Source organism: Vombatus ursinus, unplaced genomic scaffold, assembly GCF_900497805.2.
Source record: "Vombatus ursinus unplaced genomic scaffold, bare-nosed wombat genome assembly UNPS02014821.1, whole genome shotgun sequence".
NCBI classification, from domain to species: domain Eukaryota; kingdom Metazoa; phylum Chordata; class Mammalia; order Diprotodontia; family Vombatidae; genus Vombatus; species Vombatus ursinus.
Genome location: NW_020954599.1, coordinates 7821721 through 7831834, shown reverse-complemented (window position 1 = coordinate 7831834; position 10114 = coordinate 7821721). Strand labels below are relative to the sequence as shown.

Genomic DNA, 10114 nt, shown 5'->3' with positions numbered 1-10114 from the left:
TTCTTCTTCTTCTTCTTCTTCTTCTTCTTCTTCTTCTTCTTCTTCTTTTTCTTTAGCTAGGCAATGGGGTTAAGTGACTTGCCCAGGGTCACACTGCTAGTAAGTGTTATGTGTCTGAGGCCGGATTTGAACTCAGGTCCTCCTGAATCCAGGTCCAGTGCTCTATCCACTGCGTCACCTAGCTGCCTCATGATCCCACTTCTGCCACCAACTGTCAAACAGAAAATAAATGATCAAAGAGCCACAGAGATTATGCAACTCTTCTTAACTCTGAAAATACAAGAGTTCACAGAAGTTATACACCAATATTAAGCTCTGAAAAATAAAATAAAATAAAACCAAAGAGCTAACAGTGGTTATAAGCAAAAAACATTCTTTATTCTGTTGGAGGGAGAAACTAGATACACATGCCAGGTTCTGTTCTAGGACCCAGCAGACCTAAAGCAGTGAGGCTAAGTCTTGATACATATAGTCATGGCTATATGAGAGCCAGGCAGTGAGGGGGAACAGCAACAATGAGGAAAATTTGCCTAGTGAAAAAAGTCTATTCACAGCCAAGCTTCATGACTAGAAAGTGGTTCCTGCAAGTGCTCTTCTAAGCTCAGGGACCACCTGAGGTAGGTGTGAAACAATTCTGTGATTTTGCTGTAGCAGAGTTCATCCAGAGGGTGAGGCAAAGGATTGTTGTTATGCCAAGCTCAGGCCACAGCTTGCTTTCTGGGTCTTAGCTCTTGAAAACAGGGTGTCTCCTAAGAGTAAAAAGAGATTAGTGAAAAGAGAGGGGGTGGTCTTGGCATAAGGATCCTGACAAGAATGAGAAAAGAAAAGAAGAAAGGTGAAAATGAGTTTTTTGTTGCCTAAGGAGTAGGCATTCCAGAGGGCACAGTGGAAGGAATGGGTAGCATTTAGTTGGAATTTTTGGGTGGGTGGGTTGAGGGGGATAAGAATAAAGAATTGGGGAGTGGGGCTGGAGAATAGAGTTTGGAATATGACTGATGGATTTCAGAATCAATGTGTAGGAAATTTGTTAACCATTAAATGAAAGGTGACTTTCCTCTTTTTAGCAGAGGCTGGAGACAAGCAAAGTATGAAATGGAAGGTGAATGGTCAGGTATGAACCCTTTGGAATCTGCTCTTTCAAGGATGACTGTCATACTATTCCGAGCTTGTTTTACTTCTGTATCACAAATTCTAAGATTGAGTGTTCAGTACAATGTTCATTAAACATGTGATGATCAATGGTCAACATGATCATTCATGTTGGGCTATCCTAAACATTTCCTCTTGGTCTTAGTTTTCAATTTCCTTTTGTTTTTATTTATTTATTTACTTTAGGCAATTGGGGTTAAGTGACTTGCCCAGGGTCATACAGCTAGTAAGTGTCAAGTGTTTGGTCTGAGGCCAGATTTGAACTCAGGTCCTCCTGATTTCCAGGCCAGTGCTGTATCCACTGCACTACCTAGCTACCCCTCAATTTCCTTTTGAAATTTGCATTTAGCTACACTATTCCTGAGTTAACTTAAGTTTTCATTTGTTTTCATTCAGTTGCCATGCTTCTGAACATTGAAAAATATGCACAATTATTAAATGCTAGAAATATACTTTTTTTTTGGGGGGGGGAGAACATCTTTGTAAACTCTTGTGGACTAATTATAATAATCCAAGAGTCATGGATTTATTTAAAGTTCAAATTTCACATTCTCATATTTATTCTCACAACATTCCTTGTGGTAGGAAACATTTTACAGATGAAGAAATCAAGGTACAGACACATTAAGTGACTTGCTTCAAGGCAGCACAACCTAGGTAGCAACATTTGTCAGTGTTAGTTTCATGGGCTTCCAAGACTAAAGAATACAGCACCTAGTGGCCAGCCACCTAGTGGGTGATGAGTCTCACTGTAGCAAATGAAATAGATAAAAAGATAATTATATACTCAAAATAAATTATCTAAGTTAGCTACCTACTGTTCAAATTAGTTGGAAAATTTGCTTTGCCTCACTTTATATAGAGAGATATAGCTTAAATGTAAATTAGGGCTGAAATCTGCTATCCTAACTTGGACTCTATTGGCTTATCTACTAGGCTGTAATTTCTCTGATAGGAAGCTCTACCAGATACAGAGGGATACAAATACCAAAACATACTTGCCACAGAATTTAGAACTGTGAAGCTTCTTTAAAATTATCTTTGAGAATGAAGCTGGAATGGAAGGGAAAAGAAAGAGTTCTTAGCAAATGGCCTCAATTCTTTCAGTAAAATGAAGCAAATTTCTCAATTTAGAGGGTGGAGAGGGGAGAATTCTCAGAGTTTCAGGAGGAATGAAAAAGTTTGGAAGAACTGTTGTGAATAGTGGAATAAATTGCTAAGTAAACTTTAGAATGTCTAGCAATCAAGAGTTAATTTATAATTTTATAGTAGACCCAGTCAGCATGGTTCTATGATTTTTTTTCCACCTTTGCTCCTTTGCATGTGCAGTTTTTCAGCAGCACATTATAGTAGCAAAGGCTGGGGTCTGACAGGGCACAATTGGTGATAAAATAAAGGGGCAATAACTCCATCATCAGCCTCTTCATTTGGTCCAGACAGAAAAGTTAAGTGACCTGCCCAAGATCACAATTGCTAATGGCAGAACCCATTGTTTTTTTTCTCTCAATTAAATTATATTAAATGCATTGTTGACATTTTCAAACCTAAAATGGGGGGGGGGGAAATCTTAGAAGTATTATGAAAAATTTTTAAGAAAACAACTCTACGTATTTTGAGCTTGTCAGAAAATGAAAAAAAAAAAGCCAAGCCTGACAAATAACTGAAATAAGAGTGGTTTGCTTAGCTGAAATTATTTTTTAAAAAATTACCTCAGTTCTTTACTTCAACTGCACAGAGAGCTCACATGTATATATCATTTTAGTTTTCATACAACCTCTGCATTCAGAATTTTAATAATAATAGTGGTAAGGTCCAGGGTTTGACTTGAAGTTTGGATTCAGTCAAAGGGCTGCACTTGAGGACCTAGAGGGCCATATGTGGCCTTGAGGCCTCAGGTTCCCCACCCCTGGACTTTAGGTAATGTCAAGCCAAAATCCACTTCCTTCTTAACAAGTATTTTCCTCCTACCAAATATTCCCTTTAAATAATAAAATAAAATACAAGAACATTGACCAAATACACGTTGTCTATAGATTCTACCTGTTTCATCTATCTATGTTAAAGCCATTCATACAGTGTAATATTTGGAGCCACAATTGTTTTTATTCTGACTCTCATTGTTAGACAGTAAACCAATCATACCCCCAAACCATCTAAATTGTTTTGTACAGTGAATCTGAAAAGTATTCTGAGATACAAGCTTCTGTCCTATATAGATTAAAATTAAAATTTTTAAAATTTTATTCTGAACTTAAGAAATAAAATAAACATTTCTACAACATAGAATAGAAAAAAAGATGATTGTACGTGAAACTACAAATCTATTATGTGCAACTTGCTATTCCTTTTAAATATATAATAAAGTTATTGTGTAACTTTCTTTTTCTTCTTTTTTCTTCCTTTCCCCCTTCCTCCTACCCTGGCCCTAGAGATGGCTACCATTAGGCACAAATATGTATATACGTGCAAAACCATTTTATACATACTTCTATTTGTCAGTTCTTTCTCTGCATGCAGATAGCATCTTCCTTCATATGTCCTTTGTAGATAATTTGGGCTATTTATAATAGTCAAAATGACTCAGTCACTCAAAATTATAACAACATTGCTGTTACTGTATACAATGTTCTCTTGATTCTGCTAATTTCACTCTTCATTATTTTGTGCAAGTCTTGCCATGTTTTTCTGAGATCATGGAGCTCATCATTTCTTATAGCACAGTAGTATTCCATCACAATTTTATACCACAACCTGCTCAGCCATTCCCCAATTGATACCTTTTGACCCAGCAATACTACTATTAGGTCTGTTTTCCAAGATGATTACGGAAAAAGTAAAAGAACCTATATTTTTAAAATATTTATAGTAGCTCTCTTTCTGGCAGTAAAGATTTAAAATTTTTAAAAAAGTAATTCTTTTTTAAAAGCAGTTTTTTCTTTGTATTGACACATATGTGTATCTCCATTCCGAAAATAATAAAAGAAGAAAACTAGATAGAAGTGACGACAAAAAGCTCATGGAAGCTATGTGTAAGTATTTCTACATGTCTCTCAAAACCTTTCTAGTGGATGTAAACACTTCAGTTTCTTTAAGTCCCACCATGTCTCAGATTTCTAGCATTGAAACAAAAATAAGAATAAGGGCAGCATGCTTATAAAAATGTTTTGAAAAATATGTCAATGCAGTATTTGCAATTCTGTAAAGGGATTTTAGAAGAGAAAAAAATTGGAGAATGTGCTGTTTCTGGAGTCAATAACTACTTCTGACTCTATTTCTTTCTCCTATCGTGGTTGTATTTTTTCCTTTCCACACTACACACCATAAATTCTTGAAATGTGTATCCCCAACCTTGAACAGCAAAACCCCCAAAAGTTCACACTTCTTCAGATACCTCCCCTGAAGTCCTTTAAAACCTTTTGCAACTGTTTTGTAATAATAATAATGAATATGCCAGGGTCTATTAGTTCTCATTTGTTGAATGTCCATTGATGAGGCCTCAATTTTTCCAGGATTTTCTTCATTGGCCTAGACAGCACAAAAAATCAGCCTCTGGGATTGTACCTTTTGGTTTACAATTCTCTTAAGAGCTTTGTAAAAATCCTTCTCCAAAGAACATTTTACAGCATGTATTTAGCACCCTGATTTAATGCGGTTCCAAAGTTTGGCGACAGGGCCGCTTCACAATCTTCTCCTCCTAACAATCCCAGACTCAAGGAAAAACATCGCATCTTAATTTGCTTTAAAGGCACAAAGAGATCCCATTAGACACATGAGTTTTTTCACTACTTCAGCAACACACCTCTCATTCCAGGCAGGCGCAGGTGGCCAGACACAGACAGACAGACAGACAGACAGACACACACACACACACACACACACACACACACACCCACTGTGGGCACACACACACTGTGGGCACACTGTGTATATATAAATTTCCTCCAAGCACAAAGGGGAGGGAACATTCCCTCTTTCTTACCTGCAAAGCCAGTGATAAAGCAGGACACTGAAAGAAATAACCTTGCAGAGAAATTCATCACCTGGTAGCAGCAGCCCCTACTCCTTGTCCTTGGGTGTCGGACAGAATATGGAATAGAAGCAACCTCCTAGATATTACGGGGTAAAATGCGAGTCGAGTGTGAGCCCCATTAATAAAGGAGAGGAGGCATCCCGCAAAGCCACAGGTCACCTGCTTCCTAGGAGTTGGGGACGCTGCCCTCCTGTGTCCTGCAAAGGGCCGTTGCTCCAATGGCAAGAATGCTCACCGCTTGCTCTTGCAGGTTTGGGAACGTGTGTTGGGGGAGGGGGTTCCCATCAGCTGTCAAAGCTTGGCACGCTCCCTTTTGCTCCCTCCTCCTTTCGCTCAAAGAACTAGCGCAGAGGTGGATTTTCCACGTGCCCGCCTACAGATCAACCTGGCAGGAACCTCGTCACCCTACCTCTATCAGATCCCCTCTGCCTCCCTCTGTCCTACAGTTGAACTCTCCTAGTCAAAAAGCATTTGGAGCATTTGCCCGCCATGAAGGTAGAGGCAGGCGCCAACCAACCTTTCCCCAGACTGTTCTGCTTTCTTCTTCCCCAGGAATCATTCCTGATATTCCAGCGCTAGGGAAACTGCAACCCACAGTGGGTCTGATCCGTGGTCAAGGACCTGGGACACCCACCAAAAGTGTAGGGAGATTCAGTAAGGGGACAAAGGGTCAGAGACAGCCTCAGCAGGGATTCCATCCTTTTCTACATTTCTGCTCCATGTCTGGGATTTTGTAGCTGGCAGGATACTTTTCATAACGCCCTGTGCACAGAAACTCTAGAGAGCAGGGTAGGGGAACAGTGTTGGACCTAGAGTCAGGAAAATTGGCTCGGACTCCCATATATACAGGCAAGTCGTGCTGACCTCACTGAGTTTCAGTTTCTTCATCCGTAAAATAAGGATTGAGATCTCACAAGGTTGTTGTGAAGAATGAGCTGAATAAATATGAATGATTACCTACACTGTAATGTTGAGTTTAGATGACTTTGATAATATTATAATCACTCCTGTAGGAAAGGATTGCTGGAATATCTAGATGTCTGCACATCTGATTCTCCTGGAGGACTGTGTAGTGTGTTTTCTGATTAACAACTGTAACCCGACTTGATCCACTACAAATTTATGTAATATAATCTCAACTTCACTTCACTTCACCCTCACTTCAGCAAGGCAAAGTAGCTCTGAGCAACTGAGCCTCCCAGTGTGTTAATAGTGGCTGATTCAAGCAACAGTCTGCTGAAACTCACAACCAGGAACAGATATTCCCTAAACTTGGGTCAGGAATTGGCAAAACTCAGACCAAGGTGACTGTATAGAGAATTTCCACTGGATCACAATACTTAGGGGGCACTGAAAGCTTCAGGCCCTTAGCTGTGACTGTCAAAGCAGCAACAGAAGGGTTTAAGAGAACATACGCACTAGCCAAACATCTCCAACCTCCCCCACACACTCAGAAGTGTGTGGAGCCCAGCATTAACATGAAGTCCAAAATCAAGAAATAGGCTGGAAGAATGAGCAACCAAACAAACAAAAAAAAGAGTTATAAACCATAGGGAGCTGTTATGGCAACAAAGAAGCTCAAGATGCAAATACAGAAGAATTTGACTTGAAAAAATTGAAAACCAAAACATGAAAGAAAAAATTCAGCTTGTACACAAGTCCAACAAGAATTCTTGGAAGGGTTAAAGAAGAACCTAAAATGATTTTAAAAATTGGGAGCAGTAGAGGAAAGCATGCGAAGAGTGGCAAGATCTAGGGAAGAAAGATATAAAAAGAGAATTCACAGCTTGGAAAAAAAGATGCAGAGTCTTACTGAAGAAAAAGCTCTTTGAAAATTAAAAACAGGTGAATAGAAGTTAATTGGAATCATTCAAGGGACATGAAAAATAATAAAATCAAAAGACTGAAAAAAGCATGAAATTGTTTATAGAGAAAACAACTGATCTGGAAAACAGATTGAGGAATGATAATTTAAGAATCATTAAAGCCATGAATTTAAAGCAGCTAGGTGGTACAGTGAATAGATTACTGGGCCTGGAGTCAGGAAAACTTCCTTAGTTCAAACTGGGCCTCAGATACTTTCTATCTATGTGACCCTGGGCAAGTCACTTAACTGTGTTTGACATAGTTTCCTTATCTGTTAAATAAGTTGGAGAAGGAAATGGAGTCACAAAGAGTTGGACACAACTGAAAAACAATTGAAAAAGCCATGAATTAAAAAAGAACCTAGATATCATATTTCAAGGAAATTATAAAAGAAAACTGTCCATCTATCTTAGAACCAGAAGGCAAAATAGAAATTGAAAGTATCTCCATCACCTTCTGAAAGAAATCCCCAAAAGAAACCCTCTAAGGAATATTATAGCCAAAATTCAGAGATTTAAAATTCAGGTCAAGGAAAACATACTTCAAGTATCCAGAAAGAAAGAATTCTAAGACTGAGGAGCCACGATCAGGTTCCACAAGATTTGGCCACCACTACTGTAAAGAAGTAAAGAGCATGGAATGATATTCTAGAAGGCAGACAATCAAGGCTTACAAGCAAGAATAGCCTATCCAGCAAAACTGAGTAGAATCCACCAGGGGAAAGACAGATTTTTAATGAAATAGAGAGCTTCTAAGTATTTCTGATATGAAGACCAGAACTGAGTTGAATATTTGACATACAAACATAGGAATAAAGAAAACATAAAAAAGTAATCATGAATGAGAAATCATAAGGGACTAAACAAGGTTAAACTGTTGACACTGTTGCTGGCCACCAGAGGGGCTCACCAGAGCCTCCCAGAAGAACATAATGAGGAGTAGGGCATGTTCCTCAGTCACTACAGGAACAGGCAGGCCAGAGACGGGGTAAAAAGGGTGATATAAAGGAGTCTGAAAGTCAGCTACATCTTTAGGAGGATACGCAATTCATAGTATGCTCTTATCAAAGGATCACATAAGGGTTGCATACATTACAATCCGCTCCCAATCCTTTGATCACATCAAAAATTACTTTGCAACCTGTACAGTTGGCCTGTTGGTGGTTGGGCCATTGCTACTTAACCTTAAAAAGGTATAGTTGAAAAATTCATGGGTAGAGGATTTCAAAGCCTCTTCATGGCCAATTTCCTCATTTTCCTAAAAGAGAACCAAATGAATAAGTTATTGACTTAGCCAAAAGTGGTGGTGAAAATGTTCCAGATCTTTTCTCCATTCCCCTAGCACTGGCTATATACCTTGGGTGGCTGCTTGGCCTTATGGGACAAATCCACATACAGTAGAAGGTATGGACCAGGACAAAGATTCCTCCTCGGTGGGCAAGCAAGAAGTCCAGGGCACTGTGATGGTTAATGACCATGGCAGTAAGGGTGCACTGACTTTCAGTGATGGTATCCAGGCTTTTGGCAGTGTCTAATTTGGGCTGATAGTAAGCATGCCATTGCTTTCTGGGCCTTCTTGAGGTGAATGTTTGTATTGTGTTGACCTAACCTCATGCCTATGGCTACAGTGGCTACACTGATACCTGGTACTGCTACAAAACCCTACTGGAGTTGCCAAAGCAGGGAGGGAGCACAGCTGAAGGGTAGCAGGATGGAAAATGAGGACCAAGTTCAATTCAACTAACACAAGATAACATTACCTAAATAGGGTACTACGGAACGGGAAAGCAATAGTAGGGGATTTGGGGCATCAGAAGTTCACCAGCTGCCTACAGGAACAGCCAAGTGAAAGGTATTGATTCACTTGGGTTCAGTTTCCCAGGAGTCCCATGGCTGAGTTACTGTAGTTGGTGGGCAAAATGATAATGTGGTCCTTTTAGATTCAGTTATTGAGTTACAACTGTTATTGAAGTAGCAGTAAAGAACTGGACATGGGTTTCTGTGGAGTTGAGTTGGGGTATGTCAGAGTCCAGGATTTGTAGGGTAGAGCTAGAGGGATACATGAGCATCACCTGGACTTCCTGCTTGCCCACTGAGGAGGAATCTTTGTCCTGGTCCATACTTTTACCGTACGTGGGTGATGTTGGGGGCCTCAGCTACAGGGAGGATCCTGAACTGGGTCCCCTTCCCCCACAACTTCAAGATAGAATAGCAGACCTAGCAGCTGAAGAGATTAAAGGCAGTATGCAAGGCTTATATGAAGATTCAGTTGCTCACCCATTGTCAGCCCCTCCATGCGCTCAGGTTGGGGGTAGGTAAACTAGCTGAGGGTACTGTAGAGATACCAGATCAGCAAGTTTGAGTAAGCTAACAGTACTCCACCATGGTGGAATCCTTACAAAACTCCAGGAAGGCATACAAGAATGAGTGGAACTCAGCTAAACACCTGAATATATCCAATACCAATGAGCAGTTACACAGTGCCCAAGAGACCACTTCAGTGAACAAGCACATACCCAGAAAAGTGTTGATGAGAATGGGAACAGGGAATTAATTCCTAAATCCTAATGTCTATTCACATATCTTTGCAATGGGTTATGGATCACCATGCTGGCTACCAGGCTTCCAGCATCAGGCAACTGGTTTTGAGGTCTTGAGGGCTGGTGAGGGGGGATCTTTTGGGAGGGCCTTCAGCATTTTAGATCAGGTGGTTTGTAGAGTTTCCATATTGGCACAGTGATTGGTGGCTTGGGAGACAATGGCACTTCCTCTATTTGGGCCAGCTTGGATGGCTGTGGGGAAGGTAGAGTAATAATCCCTGGTACAAGGGAAAGGGCAACTGGAGAAAATGAAGAAAAACACTTGGTTGGGGTTAGTGGATGATTACTGGCCACACTTCATGATTGCTGTTCTCCATCAAGTTGTTCATTTACGGGGCTATATCATTAGCAGGAATTAGTTTTGGGTCTCGTTCAATTTTTGGCAGGGCTCACATTGCTATACTAGTCTCAGATATTCAAATCAACTCGTGAGTGCCCGTAGAAGAAAAGGAGAAATCAATCTTTTTCTT

The 10114-nt window shown here is 40.1% G+C and overlaps 1 pseudogene; it reads right to left on the bottom strand.

Moving 5' to 3' along the window:
• Nucleotides 1-9340, bottom strand: part of LOC114024378 — a 36669-nt pseudogene extending 27329 nt beyond the window's left edge.
• Nucleotides 9341-10114: the final 774 nt, after the last annotated feature.